The 20,066-nt window shown below is 43.4% G+C and overlaps 1 long non-coding RNA gene across 2 annotated transcripts in view; it reads left to right on the forward strand.

Moving 5' to 3' along the window:
• LOC144819360 (uncharacterized) overlaps nucleotides 1-20,066 on the forward strand; it is a 347,175-nt gene that overhangs the window by 153,212 nt on the left and 173,897 nt on the right. For both annotated transcript variants that reach the window (XR_013607314.1, XR_013607315.1), the window contains exon 3: nucleotides 13,701-13,799. This is a non-coding gene — a long non-coding RNA (uncharacterized LOC144819360). The remainder of the gene's footprint in view (nucleotides 1-13,700; nucleotides 13,800-20,066) is intronic.

The raw sequence follows: 20,066 nt of genomic DNA on the forward strand, positions 1-20,066 counted from the left end.
TGTAGTTCCTATTATCCCAATAGGCTCTGCGCATTGGAATAATACCTCCAATAGTATAGACCTAGACCAGACGTTAACTAGGTCTTCTACTGTCGATATTAGACTTAAAGTTTTGGGTTTGCCAGCTAGCTCAGAGTTCACTAGAAACTTTCTCGAATAGGCAAGGAGGAGTTGAACCTCCCTGGATAGACAAGAAGGGATTTAGTTTCTGACAACCATAGAACATGACAACTTTGCTCTCCCCTAATCAAGAGTGTATCTCTAGAGTCGTGTGAAAACAAAAGACAACTTATTTTACTCAGTCAGTACGTGCATTCTTAGCTTCACCAGATTGTAGAGAAAAGGAAGAGACGGGCGTGTTCAATAAAAGATGTTATTTATTGATCAGTCTCTTTTCTCGTACAAGAGAAATGGATCGATATTATCGCAATACTTATGGTTAAGTAAAGTGCATACAATAAAAGCAGAATTATAAAATAATACTGTAAAAACATTGATATGGTTTCTAAGCCATACGTTATTTAAAATGGATAGAATATATACATACACATATACATTTGACTAATAGTACTCAACTGGTGCTTCTAACTACGCCTACCCCAGTGTACCTGACCTAAGCCTAATACGTGGGCGGGGATAGAAAGTAGCAGTTTAAGTTAAGTTTGTTTTGCCAAGTGACTGACTCAAGAATTCTCTGCAAGGGGTTATTCAGTTCTGTACCTGAGATCTAGGATGGTTGAGGGAGAGTATCTCTCGTCTGAGGTCTCGATATTCCAAGCTGCCTGCGAGGGCTGCTCGGAAGCGCCGGAGCTGGATTTCTCGGCCGGAGAAAACAGCGTCTCGTTCTCAGCGCGTCAGGAAGGCGGGGCAGCGCCAGTGGGCTTCGCTCTCTGCTGGGCTTCGGCAAGTCTCGCTGCTCCGATCTCGTCACCACCGCGTGTGTTTGCTTAAGGCAATATCGGTAATATTTATACCTGTAAGGTGCCGAGATTGACGTAAGGATGGACATAGATACGTCAATAAGGATGTCATACGAACTGGTCGTTAGCACATTCTTTTGCTGAAGTTCAAAACAATGGCCGCAGGGTTTTTCCCAGGTTGTCATAGGTTTGATTTGTTTTGAGAACTCCGTATGCCTTATCAGGGGCTGGAGGAATATTGCTTTGCCTAATTAGATGGCAAGCGTTATGACCTAATCAGATAACGCGCTCCTGTGCCGTGGTCTGGCGTAATCAGATAACGGTTTCTGCATCATGGGATGGCTGCTAGTTAACTTGTTAACCAGAATAGGGTCAGGAATAGGGGGATCGATACAGAACCTATAGGAATACATCACAACCCATCTTCATGTTTCTATGCATGTCCTAAATTGATTGTTCAAGAACCATATAGAACCTTAGAATGATCATAGGCATGCTAATGTCTGCCATTCTGTAGCGCTATTTATACCCCTTTCGATGGTGTCTGCGATGCAAATAAGTTTGCCTTCCCTCATTGTAAGAATCCTGCCAACATTGTTTTGTCTTTTAGTTGGTTTAATGACATCGATCACCCACCAGGTCATCTGATTACAGGTATGGCCTAGACGGTGAAAGTGTTCCACAAGGGGAGCGTTTTCTTTTTTACATCTAATGCGTGACTGATGCTGTAAAATGCGTTTTTTCACAGGCTGGATAGTTTTGACGATATAATGCAAATTGCACGGGCATTTTATACCGTAAACCACGTTAGTAGTATTACAGTTAGAAAATGACTTTAAAGTGAATTTAACATCATTGATTTTGCAAGTTTTTACTGTTTCAGTCGTATTACATTCAAGACATGTATTGCATTTGAAGTGACCTATTATTGGTGCCAGTTGCCTCATATTGTTAACTATATTTTGTTCAGTCTTGTTCTCATACGCAGGTAGTAGGCGATCCTGGAGATTGGTCCCTCTTTTAAATGCAAACATGGGTTTTTGTGTAAACTCACGTATTGACACCAGAAGATTCCACTGTACAATTTTTTGATTGCATTGGTGTGAGTCCCAAAAGTGGAAACACAAATCAAATGATCTTTCTTAGGGCGATCTTTAACCATTAAAAGGGCATCACGGTTATTGTACCATGCCCTCTTCATAGACCTTTTGAGTAGCTTAGCAGGATATCCTCTAGCTTTAAGCTTGTCTTTTAGTTTTTTTGCTTCACAGAAATAGTCAGCCTTGAAGGTACAATTCCTGCGTAAACGCAGAAATTGACCAAAGGGAAGCCCGTCCTTGAAGGCTTGGGGATGGAGACTCTGGTAGTTTAGTAAAGTATTTCTGGAAGTGGGCTTGGTATACAGTGTTGTATATAAGTGGTTGGATGCATTATTCTTTATGGTAATGTCTAAAAAGTTCCTTTTGTTAGTGTTGTATTCTAATGTGAATTTAATATGTTGACTCCTAGCATTCAGCCAAACATGAAAATCTTGTAGTTCAGACTGTGTACCATGCCAGACGATGAATACATCGTCTAAATATCGCAGCCATTTTTGGATGTTATTAGAGAATGGATTGGATATTTTTAAGATGTGCTGATTTTCAAAGCAGTTCAGAAAAGGGGGTGGTGATGAACAGAGTGTCTGAATTAAGCAGACCACTCTTACCCAGTCCAAAGATCAGGGCTTGATCCATCACCGTTATTTAGCTCACTGCCCCATCCCAGCTCAGAACCTGGCTATATGCAAGTTAGTCTGTCCCTGGCCCAGTGCATCATGGGAACAGGGCAGACCAAACTACCAAGCCAATTCTTCACCAGAAAGGAGACAAGCTACCGGGGACCGGTTTCTGGCATTTCAGCCTCGTCGGCCCGGCTTGCTTGAATCCTGATGGAGCAGTGAGCAAGGGACTCATGTCTGAGTATACCCTGCCACACCTATAGTGGCCAAAAACGATTCAGAAAAGGGGGTGGTGATGAACAGAGTGTCTGAATTAAGCAGACCACTCTTACCCAGTCCAAAGATCAGGGCTTGATCCATCACCGTTATTTAGCTCACAGCCCCATCCCAGCTCAGAACCTGGCTATATGCAAATTAGTCTGTCCCTGGCCCAGTGCATCATGGGAACAGGGCAGACCAAACTACCAAGCCAATTCTTCACCAGAAAGGAGACAAGCTACCGGGGACCGGTTTCTGGCATTTCAGCCTCGTCGGCCCGGCTTGCTTGAATCCTGATGGAGCAGTGAGCAAGGGACTCATGTCTGAGTATACCCTGCCACACCTATAGTGGCCAAAAACGATTCAGAAAAGGGGGTGGTGATGAACAGAGTGTCTGAATTAAGCAGACCACTCTTACCCAGTCTAAAGATCAGGGCTTGATCCATCACCGTTATTTAGCTCACTGCCCCATCCCAGCTCAGAACCTGGCTATATGCAAATTAGTCTGTCCCTGGCCCAGTGCATCATGGGAACAGGGCAGACCAAACTACCAAGCCAATTCTTCACCAGAAAGGAGACAAGCTACCGGGGACCGGTTTCTGGCATTTCAGCCTCGTCGGCCCGGCTTGCTTGAATCCTGATGGAGCAGTGAGCAAGGGACTCATGTCTGAGTATACCCTGCCACACCTATAGTGGCCAAAAACGATTCAGAAAAGGGGGTGGTGATGAACAGAGTGTCTGAATTAAGCAGACCACTCTTACCCAGTCCAAAGATCAGGGCTTGATCCATCACCGTTATTTAGCTCACTGCCCCATCACCACCCCCTTTTCTGAACGATTTTCAAAGCAGGACACATAAATATTTGCAATATCTGGGGCATAAATAGCACCCATAGCAACTCCTTTGAGTTGTTGGTAAAATTTCTTTTCAAAAAGAAAGAAATTTTCGCCAGGGGAAATGCGCACACATTCGATGATACATTCAGTAGGGACCTCATGAGGTCTCGGTCTACTTTCCAGCAATTCAGTAAGAATTGATAACACTTCCTGTTGGGGAATGTTCGTTTAAAGGCTTTCTATATCCATTGTGTGACTGTTTTAAATGTAATCAATAACCAGAACTGCCTAATTCATTTATAGACCAACATTTATTTGGGTCTTTAATTATATTTATAAATAGATACCAAATATTGTAAATATAATCCCTTGAAGGTACCTTTACCCTTTCACATTTTCAATGCATCCTGAACCCACTGAACATAGAAGACATACTGTCAGGGGATTCATGGTTACATGAGTTGAGAGGCATTAGAAGATAGACTATCTGTTCAAACTTGGCCACGGTCTCATGATTGCAAACAAAATAAATAAATTATCAATAATTGTAATTCAACAGTTTTAAATGTCACTAATCATAGTAAAGGCATGTCTGTGAAAATACATATTTGTAAACAACATATTTTCAGCAGGCACCTGAAGTACTGAAAATATAGGTCAAGTGACCTTGAACATATGACTTAATTTTAGATGTCTACCGGCAAGTGCCTTAGCATGATGTTTCCTCTGCTAGAGATACATGGTTAATAATATGCAATTAATCAAAGTGTCCTATGCCTAGTGGCAGCTTCTTTGCTAATGCGCTTTTCCTAATGTGCCTTTCACCCAACTTCACATCCCCGAGAAAGAAACACATCAATTAACCCCCTGCTGGATTATAAGGTGAAAAACATAACAAAAGTGAAATTCAAAACCAGGGTAAATGTCATGCAGATTTCACTTCTATTCTCTGCTGCGCCCCATTTAGAATTATCAGAAAAGAAAACACATAAAACTAAAAATTAAGAAGGAAAGGCAAAACGGAGCTATTAGTGTCCAAGACTTGGAAGGTATATATATATATATATATATATATATATGTATATATATATTTATATATAGTGAGAAAGTGAGTTTTTAGCTCAAGTCATGAGAACCCAACCTTCCATCTACTCGGTAATAAATGCCCCTTTGTAGCACTTCACTATCACTGTGTATCAAAGCAGAGCAGTCCAAGACCTACTTAGATGAGGTGGTGTGGGCTAGTACTCCAGTCCTTAGGTGTGGGACGATCAACACTCAATAAATCATCGCCTAGCTAGTGGTTTAACTTATAAAAAGGAAAGGTTCATGATAATGCACACACTGCTCAATACTACAGAGTAATTCACACATATATGCCAATTGCCAGGTTGAAATTCCTAGTGTGACATGTTGCCACTCTACCCTATCTTAGCACTCCTGTACAGCATTTTTGGATATTGCAACATGGGGACCTGAAGAGATCTGTTGAAATACCTCTCTTAGAACCTGAAATCATCACATCCTAACTACCACTGCTGCTGGGCCTTTCCCTCCAAAACTACAAAGTAGAGTTCCTCCTGTGATTGGCCCAGAGACCTCGGCTAATCTCCTTTGTTTTCCTTGGGAGTTCTAAGACATAGTGCAGTGTTAAAAGTGTGTACCATATGCAAATTCCATCCCTGCCCCCTTTATCCCCCAGGAACCAGTCTGTCCCTGGCAAATGACCCTATTGTGCGGGAAGGTCTTGGATCTGGTCTTGGATCTCGGACAAGCAAGGTGATCAAAAACCAAGAATCTAACTAGGTGCTGAGTCAGTGAAGTATGATAAATCTTCAAGAGCCTCAAGGAAAACAAATATGACAATGGTAACATTAGATCTTCACTTGTGATCCATGTTCACCATACGATTCATCACCCGATACTCCAGGCATAACTATGGAAAAACTGTACTTTGGTGCAGATTTTTTCCATAATGTATAGCACAGTAAAACATACATTCTTTCTAGGGAAGCATGACAGACTTACTCTATGAAAGGCCTCTCACAGTATGAGGCCTGCACCATGTCAGCACCAATCCAAGAAGGATCCCTTCTGTAATAGGCTACCTGTGCGCAGATGCCAGGGCAAGCTGGACAATAGTCCCACTGTGAATACAGACAATCACACATGTTAATGTGCAGCCAACCCATAGCCTCTTACCTCAGTTGCGCAGTAGCGGAACTTGTTTTAAAAGGCGGACACTGATGGCTAACACTCCCAATCCATTTTAACAGAGCTATCAGTGAGTGAAACTCAATTAGTGAGACTCACTCACAACAAAAGTCCTACCCATTTTCCTACACTTGTTACGACATTGTTTATTAGAAAAATGAACCTACCCACTTTTTTGGATGTTCTCCCCAGCCAAGTAATCAGAAGTGGAATGATCTGGGCCCTTAAGCACCATTTGTCTGCACCTATAACTATCCTAATCTAGTGTTCCTACAACCACTGAACACCTGCTAGACCCCCTCCATCTCCAAAATACACAAACATGCCAAGAGGTCAGGGTTGCCCCCAAAAGCTGTACTGTGACTCGGAAAACCAGGACTTTTAGTGGAGCCTCAAGAATATCTACACCAAGACTTGTACACCTAAAATGCACGAGGCAGGTGTCTACCAAGTCAGGGTTCTCTGCAGCCTGTCCTTCAGACAGATAATAATGACAATCTGTAGCAGACATGTCTAGTGTGAACACAGACTAATGCTCAGGGTCCCATTTGTCTATAGTAGGCATCACCTGCCCACCTGGGTGTGCCACTGCAGGCTCCACGCACATCCTCCTTCTCATGAGCCTAACGTCTGATCCCATAAGATCTACCTGAAGACTTAGGTGAGAGTATACTAGGCTGGGTATCACTACAGCAGCCATGTCAGGATCTGGCAAAATAGTCTCAAGGATGACAGCATTGTGCTTAGGCAGTTACCTACTCTACTGTAAACCTCATGGTCCACCTTTTCATACATCCTGGGAATCTAGGGAATACAGCATCTCCTTTCTGATCCCCTTAGGTTCAATCACTGGCCCACCCAAGGACACTAGTGTACTTATTACCCTCCCGTCTGTCTTTTCAAGGAGTACAGCTATACTTACCACCTTGGGAACCATCCCCTTATTGTGTCTCCCACTACCATGGATCTCCCTGGAACAGATCCCCCTTCCTAACCGTGCGGGACTTTGAGAACTATGACTTTTTATTTTTGTATCCCTGCAGTGGGAAACCCATTTAGAAACCATCCCAATATGCTGACAGAAACCCCTGTGCGTTCTACTGGACGTCCTTTTTTCTCCCGCCTGTTCCAGTGATGTTTTACCTTCACCAATACTGGGAAAATCAATACGAAACAATTGGCTCAATGTAAGCTCCATGAAATGTGCATTGCCCGCAACGTGTGTGAATTTCCAGGAACCTTTAATCATCTTCTATAAACCAAGAAGCAGGGTCCACCCCCTCTTCCCTACCTCTATGGTGTGGGTACTTCTCATAGTCCCTAATGCCCCATACTGGCATACTATTCAACAAGTTTACTATGATCGGTTTTCATGCTGAAATGATGTGAAGGTGGGGCAAGCTTTCACCAAACTGTTTCCATTAAAGGGATCCTAGGCCATTGTGTCCTTTTAATCCCCAACTCCATATATAATATTCCTGTATGAGTATGCAGATAAAAACAAATGCTTTTGGATTACAAGATGTGAATCAGTCCAATCAGTCCATAATGAGCTTAACACTATTGATGAACGGGATCAATGGTTTGTGTTTGAATCTTCTATTTCAGCATTTCCAAAATTTTGAGCCTCCTCAAGACGGTTGTTGTTTTCTCAAACTGAGTGTGCCATATAGTTGGCATGGATAATCTGTCTAACTATTTTCTGCTGTTAATACCTTGGCTTATTATTCCCTCTGCAATGAGTGACTTCTATGTCCTGTACCTAACTCTGCCCTTTCTTGCATGTTGCAGTGCACTATCAATTGGCAGCTCCAATATTTGTGCATTATTTTTTTTAGCACAGTCATTTTGTGCTCTCCTCGCCTTATCCATCCTACCCCTTTTCGGTTATGTATGACAGAGATACTATTAGTTTCCACATATGCACTATTCACAGATGCCTTTTCAATCTACGTTTTTTTGCTTCATCTGGTTTATCTTTACTATTTTATTAGTCCATCCTGTCATCTAGTTTAGCTCACTTTTATACCTGTGACTCCAGTTTTATTCCCGCCCGGGTGAGGTTAGAGGTTGCAGCAGCAGCACGTGCAAAGGCGAAACATAAGTATAAAAACATGGTACAAAATTTGGTCCAACCGGCAAAATTCAATCAATAATGCGCTGTGGAGGGCACATAGATGAGGATCCTCAATCCGCCTACTTTAAATACTTACCATTATCTTTAAAACTCACAAATACTACAAGACTTTGGCAATTGAATCTTCCATTCTCTTCTTTTCAGCTAACGCGAAAGAAAGCGGCTATAAAACACCGCTAATGGTGGACAAAACAAGTTTGAGTAAGTGATTCCAGGCATGGATGGTCCTGCAATCATTTACCAAATTGAAAACGGCAATGTTTTTAGGTCAGACGTACGCCTCGCATTTAAAAACTTAGGGGCATATTAGTTAGAACCTTGTTAAAATTATCGCTGTTTTAGCGGCAGGAAACTGCCGCTAAAACTGCGATAATGGGCTTGCTAATATGCGTTATAGAATTCCAATAGAAGCCCAGGTTAGATGTCCTGCACATCTAACCTGGGATTCTATTGGAATTCTATAATCGTCAACATGCAACTGGCCCGCCACCTGGAAGACAACAACATCTTGGACCCGTCCCAGTCCGGGTTCAGACGAAACCACATCACAGAGACAGCCCTCATCGCCGCCACAGACAACATCAGGGGCCAACTAGACAATGGCGAAACATCAACCCTCGTCCCCCTGGACCTGTCAGCCGCCTTCAACACGGTCTGCCATCGCACTCTAAAGACACGCCTCCTAGAAGCCGGAATCCAAGAGAAGGCCCTTGACTGGACCACGTCCTTCCTCTCCGGCAGAACCCAGAGCGTCCACCTCCCGCCCTTCCAATCCGAGGCCACTGACATCATCTGCGGCGTTCCCCAGGGCTCATCCCTCAGTCGACGCTGTTTAACGTCTACATGGCCCGCTCGCACAAGTGGCCTGCCAACACTACCTCAATATCATCTCCTACGTTGACGACACCCAGCTCATCCTCTCCCTCACCAAGGACCCGCACACCGCCAAAACCAACCTCCACGAAGGAATGAAGGTCGTTGCTGACTGGATGAGGAACAGCCGTCTGAAGCTGAACTCGGACAAGACGGAGATACTCATCCTTGGACCCACCCCCTCAGCCGGGACGACTCCTGGTGGCCGACCACACTGGGAACAGCACCGACACCCACCGACCATGCACGCAACCTAGGATTTATCCTCGACTCCTCCCTCTCCATGTCTAAACAGGTCAACGTCATCACCTCCTCCTGCTACAACACCATCCGCATGCTCTGCAGGATCTACAAGTGGATCCCGACCGAAACAAGAAGAACGGTAACACACGCCCTCGTCAGCAGCAGACTGGACTACGGCAACGCGCTCTACGCAGGAATCCCAGCCAAACACCTATGACGACTACAACGCACCCAAAACACCTCCGCCCGACTGATCGTCAACGTCCCCCGCCGCAGCCACATCACCCCCCACCTGAGAGACCTACACTGGCTCCCCATCGACAAGAGGATCACCTTCAAGCTCCTCACCCACGTACACAAAGCACTCCACAATGCCAGACCAGCCTCTACACCCCCACCCGCCAGCTCCGCTCTGCCAGACTCGCCCTCGCCGCTGTTCCCCGCATCCAACGACCAACCTCCGGCGGCAGATCCTTCACCTACCTCGCCGCCATGACCTGGAACACCCTCCCTACCCACCTACGGCAGACCCAAGACCTACTCACCTTCAGAAGACTCCTCAAGACCTGGCTCTTCGAGAAGTAGCGGCACCCCCTAACCTCAGCGTCTTGACACCCTCACGGGTAAGTAGCACGCGTTACAAGTACTCTGATTGATTGATTGATTGATTGATTGCTTGTGGGTCATACTTTGGCAATTGGACCCCTGCTCCAATTCAGTGACTAGCCCTTTCCTTTACAAAATATATATTTTTTTTTTTATTGTTTTGCAAAAAACTAAATCAATAAAAAAAGTGTACATGCAATAATCCCACAGCATGCCCAGTTCTATTGCAGTGTACATAGTGGACCAATCACAGCTTGCCTGGTGCATAGGGGTCAAAGCAAGGATTTCAGGCCTCGGTCCAGGTGCAGATTACTCAACCCCATCTCCACAACCATCGCCTGCTATGATGAGGGCCCCAACTCCGGGACTTCCCGAAATCATCCTTCGGGTCAGGATAGGCCCTTCACTATTCTCATACCTTCTCAAATTTCTTAAGGCATCCTTGACTTTCATGCATTGCTCTCTCCTTCTCTATGCAATGATTCATCCCCTCTCACCACTTGGTCCTGGTGGGCACTTCAGTTCACTCAACACCTGACCAGATTTCGCTTGGCAACAACAAAACACAAAATGCAAAACAACAATTGCTTCCTGAGTAGGTTCACGTCATTGAGTATGCCTAGGATAACCAACTACAGTGTCCTGGAATGGGAGCCCCCAGAACAATTTCCAGCTCACCAATTACTCCTCCCAGTAGTCTGATAACTACCAGTTTTCAAAGAGCATGTGAAGAAATGTGCTCTGAACCGTGAAGCAGTGGAGGCACATCGAAGGTGTTCGCTCTGTCTATTTTATAGAGCTGGGATCTGTTATAGAATACCCTATGGAGGATTTTAAACCGTATTAAGCCCAGCCGGGCTTAATACGGTTTAACATTTTCTCACAGTCCCCCCAGGTGATTCGGCACATTGTTGAGTATAGTGCAGTGGAGGCAGGAAACCGCCTTGTGGACCAGTGCCTCCCCCAACACCCATGTTTCCAGTGGGGAGGACACGGGGCGGTCCAGACCCAGAACACGGTTGTCCCTGAGGGTTTGTGCAAGCTGCAGTTATTTGAACCTCTGCAAGATAATATTCCTCCTGTAGGGCCACAAAGGATTTAACCTCCCTATTCTCCCAAATATCTCCCAGGTTACAATCCCAATGCACTCCCACTGGCTGAAAGCAGTTAACCTTCCTGTCTTCAGCAACATAGTACCCCTCCACAGAAAAGTAGCTAGGGTAACCATGCCTTTCTAGCCCATGATCATCAGAAGGAGTTTGCGCCAGTGCTCCCCATCCGTGCAGAATTCAGTCACGACCTTCTAGAGATTCCACTCCAGAGATCATACGGGAAACAGGCTAAATCACCCCAGGTGGGCTATGCTGAGGATCTCTGATTACGCCCCTTAGATGCTGCTGGCATTGCGGGGCATCAGCACACTGCTGCGGACCGCCAACGGAGGCCTTGTGGCACCTGGGTACCAACGATGTCTGGTGTGGTGCGGGAGCGTTTTTAGATAGCGACAGCTAGCATGTAGATTGAGACCATACGAAGACTCAATAGCCCATAGGATGGCTTCTGTCCCTGGACAGGGCTGCCCCTGCGACTCTTGCCGGCCCTTTTTGTGGGTCCCACAGCGCCACCCCCATGTGAACACGGCACCAAAAGCCTACAAATTTGTCCAGCTTACCTTGTTTGGGTGGAGGCTTCTCCCTCACCATACTGGGCAACGCCATCGCCATCTCTGTAAGACAGTGTGTGAAGTGGCTCACCAAGCCCCAGTTCACCTGAAAGGGTGGGTGGCATGAGCAGCCTCTTTCTGTCCACTAAACACCAACCTTCAGGCCACTGGTACCCCGCATGAGTTTCTGCACATTCTCCCACATCCTCACTCTTTTTTCTTCCTTAGGTTCATTTAATTTTTTGTTTTTGGATTGTATGTATTCTATACCAACATGACATTATAAATAATTCTTGTTATATTATGTGTAATTATGTTTTTATACTTAGTTTCTGAGAATACTCATCCTTACTTGTATTCATGTAATAACATTCAGAAATGCTCTCTGTCCTTATGATAACCAGTGTATTCACTTAGCACTAGAACTTTGTCTATCTTCTGTTTCTCATGTGCAAAGAAACATTTTAATGAACATTAATTGTTTCATGCAAACCATATTTAACAAATTGTACATAGTCTACCACTGTTAGTTTCTCCTTTTTCTTTTGCTTGATCACTTTTGTGTCCCACATTTAACAGCAGGACCATGCGTTTACTTCATTTGCTCAGTGCATGTTTTAAATTATTCCTATAAATTCCCAATCATTCTTTGAAATATGATATAAATGAATACTTTCTTTAGCATGCCCAAAGTAGTCACACCATGACACTGACTGCATTCCTTACAGTGAACTCTTATGGGCTTGCCGCTATTGTATTACTGAGGAAGCTTTCAAACAGGAGTGCAACATTATTTTGGCAAGATTCAAAGAAAGGGGTTACTCTGAATCAGCACTAGATTGTGCTATTCAATGAGTACAACAGATCCACAGAGAGTAACTGCTAATTTCCAAACCAGTCATGTCGGTACCCAATTCCAGTATTTTGAGACATATTTTAGAGAAACACTGGCAGATTCTTATGAATGAAGAGAGTCTGGTGGATGCCATTGGAGAACATCCAAGGGTGACATTCAGAAGAGGCAGGACCTTGAAGGATAGACTGAGTAAGAATGCCTTCAATAACATCTATGCCTCAATAACACCAGACCAGGTATCTTCATGTGCAAACAGTGCAAAGCTTGCAGCAATAGTAGTAATATCAGCAAGTCATAGTCTCTTCTTCATGAGGTGGAGAGAGCCATTGACAAACATCTTACCTGCACCTTTGATTTTGTGATTTACATGTTAATTGGCCCTTGTGCGAAATGGTATGTGGGGAGCACAATTCACCCTGCGAAGCGTATTTTGGAACATCTTGGAGCTATCAATCTTGGGGATAAACATTACCCAATGGCCAGACATTTCACACAGGTTTCCGAGGAGAACAACAATGGTCTTAGATTTTTTTCCTATTAATGGAATACCATACAGTAAGAGAGGAAGTGACATAACATGGTCTTTGAGACGCCTTGAATCAAGGTATATCCTAGGACTAGACATGAAGGCCCCTAATGGGCTCAAAACTGATGAGGAACTTAATCTACATTTAGGTTAAAGTACTAGCTGATATATCTGTGTGTAGATATGCTATTTTAAGTGATGACCTGCTGTCTTTTCACTCTTATATTCCTTTGCGAAATCATGTTTTAATGGTTTTTAATCACCTCCTTTTTCTTTTACACATGGGGCATATTTTCTTCTTGAAATAAGATTGTTAATGTAAGTTTATGTCATCTAAATTGTTGGGGTTGGATTTCACAGTTGTACATCTATTCATAATGTTTGAGTGTTTTTGGTTTTTCCCCACTGGGCACAATGTGCATATTAGATATACCCATAATGCCCACTTTGACAGTATTTTAGATTACTCCTCATCCGAGCATACATTCTTTTGATGTAAACCCTACATGTTGAATTTATTAGTGCATACATAAAATCTATATTAAATGTTCTCATTTGGAGAAGTGATTATTTTAAAAGCACAATGTGCAGATTACGGTTACCACAATGCCCACCTGGGCAGTATTTTGCAATTATCCTCATTCGTACATACAATATTTTGACTTGAGCCCTACGTGTTGAATTTATGACTACACAAATGCAATTTATATTATATGTTTTCCTTATGAGACATGTTGATTTATTTATGCATAAAAGGTTTTGATTTACATGCCGGGTGCAACTGTTATTATTTCAATTTACCCTTCATTGGTTTGAAATGTACATATTATATATTATGTATTTACAGAGTCTATGGCCTTCCCTTCTGCTAATGAGGTTGCATATCCCTAACAAGATGTTCGGGGGAGTTAGCAGAATGTTCTGTGCTACTACTTTGCTGAAAAAGGTTTGTATTTGGATAATCAGTGGACCTAATTTAATACACGAAGCAAACATGTGCACAGAGTCAGCACTATATTCTGCACAGCGGGGACAGTACGTGCCTTTCCCATTACCCCACTTAGCAATTTTGCTTGGCGTATAATAAAGGAAGAAGCAGGTTTTTATAAAATTGTGCTTTGAGGTTGGCCGATAGAAAGTCGCTCTGTGCATATTGAAAGGCTAGATGAAAGGTATTAACTGAAATTTCCAATTTCTGCTGCCATTTTTTAGAAATTATGATCATATCATCCGGCATTTGTCGATTTAACAAACCATAGATGGACCCTAGCCGGGGAACATAGGGTGCAGATAGTCTTTCAATGAAATTCTGTTTCCCAAATAAAATCCCAAGGGCCCCCGCGGCCTTCCGTGAAAGAAAGTCCCCAATTGCGTAGTACTTAAAAACCTCATTCTGGCTCAAATGAAATCTCGTCTGAAGCTCTTCAAAGGCCATGACCCCACTGGGCGAGTGTAGAGCCCGTAGTGTTTTTATCCCTGAACTATGCCATTTTTTAAAATAATAGCTCTCGAAGACTCCAGGCAAATTGGAGTTGTTATTAGTGGGGGTATATTAGTTAAATCTTCCCACGCCAAGAAGCTTACGCATAGCAGTGAATACCTTGTATGCTCCAATAAGGGTCTTAAATCTTACCCTCTTAAAGTACCCAACCTCTACTTGACGCCACAGACAACCTTTAGCCTCGGAACCCAGCTGTAATTCGAATGGTGATAGGAGCTTCGTGTGGGAAGTGGAAAATTGATCTTGAAGCAATATAGCACACCCTTGCAGAGCTGCAGCCCAGTAATACAATGGCAGATTTGGGAGAGCCCATACCCCTCTCTCAAGAGGAAGAGAGAGAAATGTAAGTGATCTTCTGGGCTGAGAATATGCCCAGATGAATTGGGAGAACAAGCAATCAAATTTCTGTATAGCTAAATTGAAAACTCAAGAGGGATTGCTCTAAAATAGTAAAGAAATTTCAGGAAGAACATCATTTTTATTAGGTTGCAGCGACCCACGATAGTCAGATGTAAGTTGTTAAACCTATTCAGTGCTTTTATAGTGTCAACAGCAAGAGGCTCCTAGTTCTCGTTCACAATTAAGTCGATGTCAGCCAAAATATTTACCCCTAGGTTTTTAGCCTTCTTTACCACTCTATGGTCTTCCCAGTTGATCTGTCTATTCATAACAATCTGGGATAACGATCTGGGTTTTTTCTTTATTTAGCGAGAACCCCGATATCTTCCCAAAATCCTGCGCTTCGTGCTCTATGGCTTTAATAGCCCTCTCTGGATCAGATGTGACAATAGCTAGGTCGTTAGCATGCATACAATCCATGCCTATTAATAGTCAGGATTTCTGAATTATCAATGAGCTTTCTGATTAAGGGATCTATGAATATAGCAAATAGCAACAGGGAACAGGGACAGCCCTGTCGGGTCCCGCACGTGATCTCAAATTGCCCAGTTAACTGCCCATTTATTAGAACCCTAGCTGAAGGATTGAGGTATAAGCCTTTTATTGGGCCAAAGTTCATATTTTCCATGACACGCCACAGAAACCGCCAGGAGACCCGATCGAATGCTTTTTTGCATCAAGTAGGTAGTATAAGTGCCATCGGGTCTCCTGACACCTGTGCTGCGTCAAACAGGGTGATGGTTCTATGAATATGATCAGTGGTGCCCCTTTCCGCAATAAATCCGTGTTGCCAAATGGACACCAGATGTTCAATTTTGGTGGATAATCGGGAGGAAAGAATTTTAGCGTAGATTTTAGAGTCACCATTTATTAAAGTAATTGGGCGATATCATTTCTAAGGGGGATTTGTCCTTTTTGAGGAAGATAATTATCTTGGCTGTTGCCCAGGATGCTGGAGGAGTAGCCCCGTTAAAAATCTGTTCTACCAAAACTGTAAATATTCCACTAAGCTGGGTAGAGAAGGCTTTATAAAAATCTACTGGGATGCTGTTGGTGCCCGGTGCCTTACCGTTTGGTAGGTTTGCTATGGCCCTTGCTATTTCTTCCAAGGAGGGGGATCTTCTAGTTGCCTTCGATCCTCTGTGTCTAGGTGTGACAATGGCACTGAGTCAAGGTATTTATCTATCTCCCCATAGCTGTTATCCTGAGACTCATTAACTTCTTCAGTATATAGTCGAGAATAGAAATCATGAAAGGCCACCCCTGATCTCACAGGGCTCTCTAGTGACATCCCTTATGAGTGTCTGTATTGAGTGTACTTAGTTTATGATAAAGTGTTGTTTTGTCCTTGTGGGTAGTTGATAGCCGACTTGTTCACTGTACTCGTAGATCTTTTCCTTAGCAGTGACCAATTTAGCGGCTGCCTTTACTACCAGTATTGAGTCCATTTCTGCCTAGTGGATGGCTAATTCTAGCTGGGCAGGTTCGATGTCTGTTCCCCTCTGAACTGCACCGATAAGTTTTTCTTCTGCTAGGCCCAGCTTTTTCTGGAGATCTAAAATCTGCTCCCTCTCAAGTTTGTTTTTTCTTAAGGAAAACTGCAGTGTCTCCCCTCGAATACCTGCCTTCAGGGCATCCCAAACAACCATGATTGGAGCTGTTCCAGTATTAATTTCCAAAAAGTCCTGGATCCAGCCGTTCATGAGAATTAGATATTTTATATCAAACAATGATGCTCTCTCGAAGCTCCAAGTTGAAACTGGCTTCCGAAACAAGCAGCCCCTTAGGCTTAAGATCAAATCAATCAATCAATCAATCACGGCATTTATATAGCGCGCTACTCACCCGGGAGGGTCTCAAGGCGCTGCGAGGATTGTGATCTGACAAAATTCATGGTAGGTCATCTATTTTCCTTTCATGGAGAAGGGAGGTTGATAATAGAAAATAATCCAGTCTGGCAAAAGAATGATGTGGGGCAGAATAATAGGTATATCCCGGCTGGTTCAGGTTAAGGTTAGACCAGACATCACTCAGCCCGTGAGTATGCATTAGATTTTTCACAGCTTGATAGACTTTGGGTTTCTTCCCCATATATTTTCTGCAACTGTCTGTCCCCCAATTACTGGCAAGATTAATATTAAGGTCTCCACAGATAATAACTAGGAGAGGCCAATGAGCTAGCTCCTCCGAAATGTAGTTAATAACCCAAGGATCATCAGCAGTGCACCCATAGATTGAACAAAGGGTGAAAGAAGATTCCGCACTTAGCCGGCATTCTGCTAGAACCCACCTCCCTTGGGGATCAGATTTAATGCGTGAAGACCGCATTAAACAATTGTGTTGAGCTAGAACGCAGACCCCCTTTATCCTGACACCCTGGTGGTCCCCCCCACTAGGCTAAAACTTAAAGTGTTCAAAAGATATAATTGCGAACCCTCAATGTGAGTTTCCTGTAGGCGCCCCCATGAGTCTAAGACCTCGAGAAACTTTGCGCCGTTTGTGCGGATCATTCAGACTGCAGATATTTACTGAGACAATCCTAAACTGTGTTGCATTGGTCATTGAAAAACACTATAAAATGTAACATATGAGTAAGGATTACATCGAGGAAGCATGCGTAAAGCAAGTGTTTCATGCTGCCCCAAAAAGATCAGATTAGTATTGCCAAAGGTCCAAGTATCCTTGACTTTCCTACTTTAGATAGTGTCATGGACCAATGTAAAGCTCACAATCCAACCAGAAAAAATAACCCGACCAAGCCTAAAACTAAGTGCCCTTCCCTTTGACTTCCCCAAACTCTCCTCCCACCCCCTTACCCCCCCCCCAAAAAAATGAGCAATCAGGTATAACCTGAGTGATGATCGTCAGGAATAACACCTCGCCACCCCGCCTGCCATAGAAATTCAAAACTTTAGAATAAACACTTGGGCATCCGCAGAAATTTTTCCAGAGGGGTGGGGGGGCAACATTTTACTTCATCACCATCCTCCAACATGATTGAGCACAAATATTAAATAAATAATCTAATAAGACAAAGAGCTTAAATAAACAAAGAAACCAATGGGAGGGGGGGGGAGAGAAAAATCTTGTGAGGCGCCACAGCAGAAGACCTGGCAACTACAATAAAACAGAGGAAAAACAAAAAATGGCCGGAAAAAGATATCTGAATCAGATTGATGTTGTTCTAGAAAGATTCACATCCGCAAACCTTTCATTGATGATACAGTGGACGATTGTGTCAAATTCAAGAGCTAGTAGGGTCAGCCTCGCTATGCCACATTGTCTAGAATAATATTAATGAAGCAACTCATTAAGTACCAAAGCCATGAATGATTCCATTTATTTTCTTGAGCAGAGGAATGTCCTCTTTAGAGTCTGTGGAAAAGCAAGAGAGGGAGATCTCAGTGCAGATGTAAAGGCCAGGTGCAGGAAAACTGAAACAAGGAAAGCAGGGGACTGATAAATGGGTAGGTTTTAGGTGTACTCTGCAAGTCATTAAACACAGACGTGGCAAGGCTACATTTCCTCTAATGCACACCTCTTTAGAACAGAGGAAGAGACCAAAAGGCAAACAATAAGGATGGACAGAATGGAGTTTATGGGTTTGTTGAGAAGGAGTTCTGACAGACTTGGGAGTTACATTCAGCTAGGAGTAGGGGGGCAAGAAAATGGAGGATGAGTTTGATGCTAAAAAGGTGATGTGGTGAGAGTAAAAAAGTACTGTAGATGGGGGGGGAGGTTATGAGGTAGCCCCAGCTCTTTCTGGTGTTGCTAAAGCTAGGACACAGATGCCCCGGGCTAACAGATACATTTAGGAGAAAAGTAATCTGTTAAAGAGGCAGGGCCGGAAGCAATAAATCATATCAAGTAAGACTTGCTGGGGATTGATGAGGGATGACCGAATGGTGGAGATGGATGAATACAGTTGCTTCTAGTTTTAAGAAAAAGGAGGTGGGGTAGCAAGTCAAGTGAACATTCTACCTCTTAATTTGCCTAGAGGTTCCGGGTCAGACATAATAAAACCTCTGGAATCAGTGAGATATGGCAGTGCTAGCCTGATACAGGTAGGTTTGAGAAAGGACTAAAAGATCAGTGTGAAGGTGTCTGGTAGGTCTAAGAGGAGACCAATATGCCAATGCAAAGTGGACAGGGCCTAGAACCCAAAGAACTAGGTAAAGGGGTGAGAGAGATAGCCGAGAGTCAAATACTGGCTAGGTTATTGCATAGTAGATGGTAATGATAAGTTGTATTAGTTTTTCATGACCATTTTATTCGTTTATAAACTAAAGGGGTGGTGAATTATTTTTAGTTTTTTCTTGTCTCAATAATAACATGAACTTTATTTAACTTTAAAGTTTGCCTGTGCTGATTTCATTGCTCATTTTCGTCCTTCAATTACAAGCCAATTAGTTTGAGTCCAAAGAGATAATTTTCCAGTTGCTAGCGCAAGAAAAGTTGCTTCAAATATGCGCACCCCATGTTGACACCATTGCATACACACACATGTATAGTCTCCACACCCATTCCTGCCTAAAGAGCTGCATTTCACACCGACAATGCCCCAATGAAGCTTGAGGTTAAATGTTGTTCAAAATAGTGACATCTCACACAGATCCCAACAGAAGCATAGCACTTTGCAGACACTTCTTCAAAAGAACTGCATCTCTCAAATACACCAAGGAAGAGTTCTTCCTTCCTTCTGTTGGTGCTACATAATTAAGGCAACAAGATGACTGCAAGTGATGGGGAGAATTACTTTTCCAGACCTGGGTTTGCTTTTCCATTATTAGCTAGTGTGTTCAACCAATTGGTTGAAATAAAGTTAACCTAGACTACAGCTCCCAGAATGCACTGGTCTTGCAAATCAAAGCTGGAAAAGTTGTGCCCTGGTGAGAGTCATCTGGTCACCCTATACATATGACTGATACTGCCCGAAAAATGTATATTCGCAGACAGTGCCCAAACACCACAATGTCACCAAAGCGCTGCAGTTCAACCAAAGGCCCACATAAAGGGTGAGCCTCATACCAATACTTATTTCTTAAAAACAACATTAATATCGACCCCGCCAAAAAGGTAAAATAACAATTCCATGGCATGGGGTACTTAATACCAGCACAGAACTCCCAGAGATATAGCCCACACAAGTGGCTTTAGCTGCAATTCACTGTAGAGGCCCTCCTCAGAAATAACCCCCAAAGCACACACAGAAAAGAGCAAAACCCCACAAATATGCCACCACAACGAGCTGTCAATTAAGTCATTCTATACTGCCCTCCTCTCCCCTGCCCCCTCCCCCCCAATGCAAAACGA

This window comes from Lissotriton helveticus, chromosome 2_1 (genome assembly GCF_964261635.1).
Source record: "Lissotriton helveticus chromosome 2_1, aLisHel1.1, whole genome shotgun sequence".
Classification (NCBI taxonomy): Eukaryota; Metazoa; Chordata; class Amphibia; order Caudata; family Salamandridae; genus Lissotriton; species Lissotriton helveticus.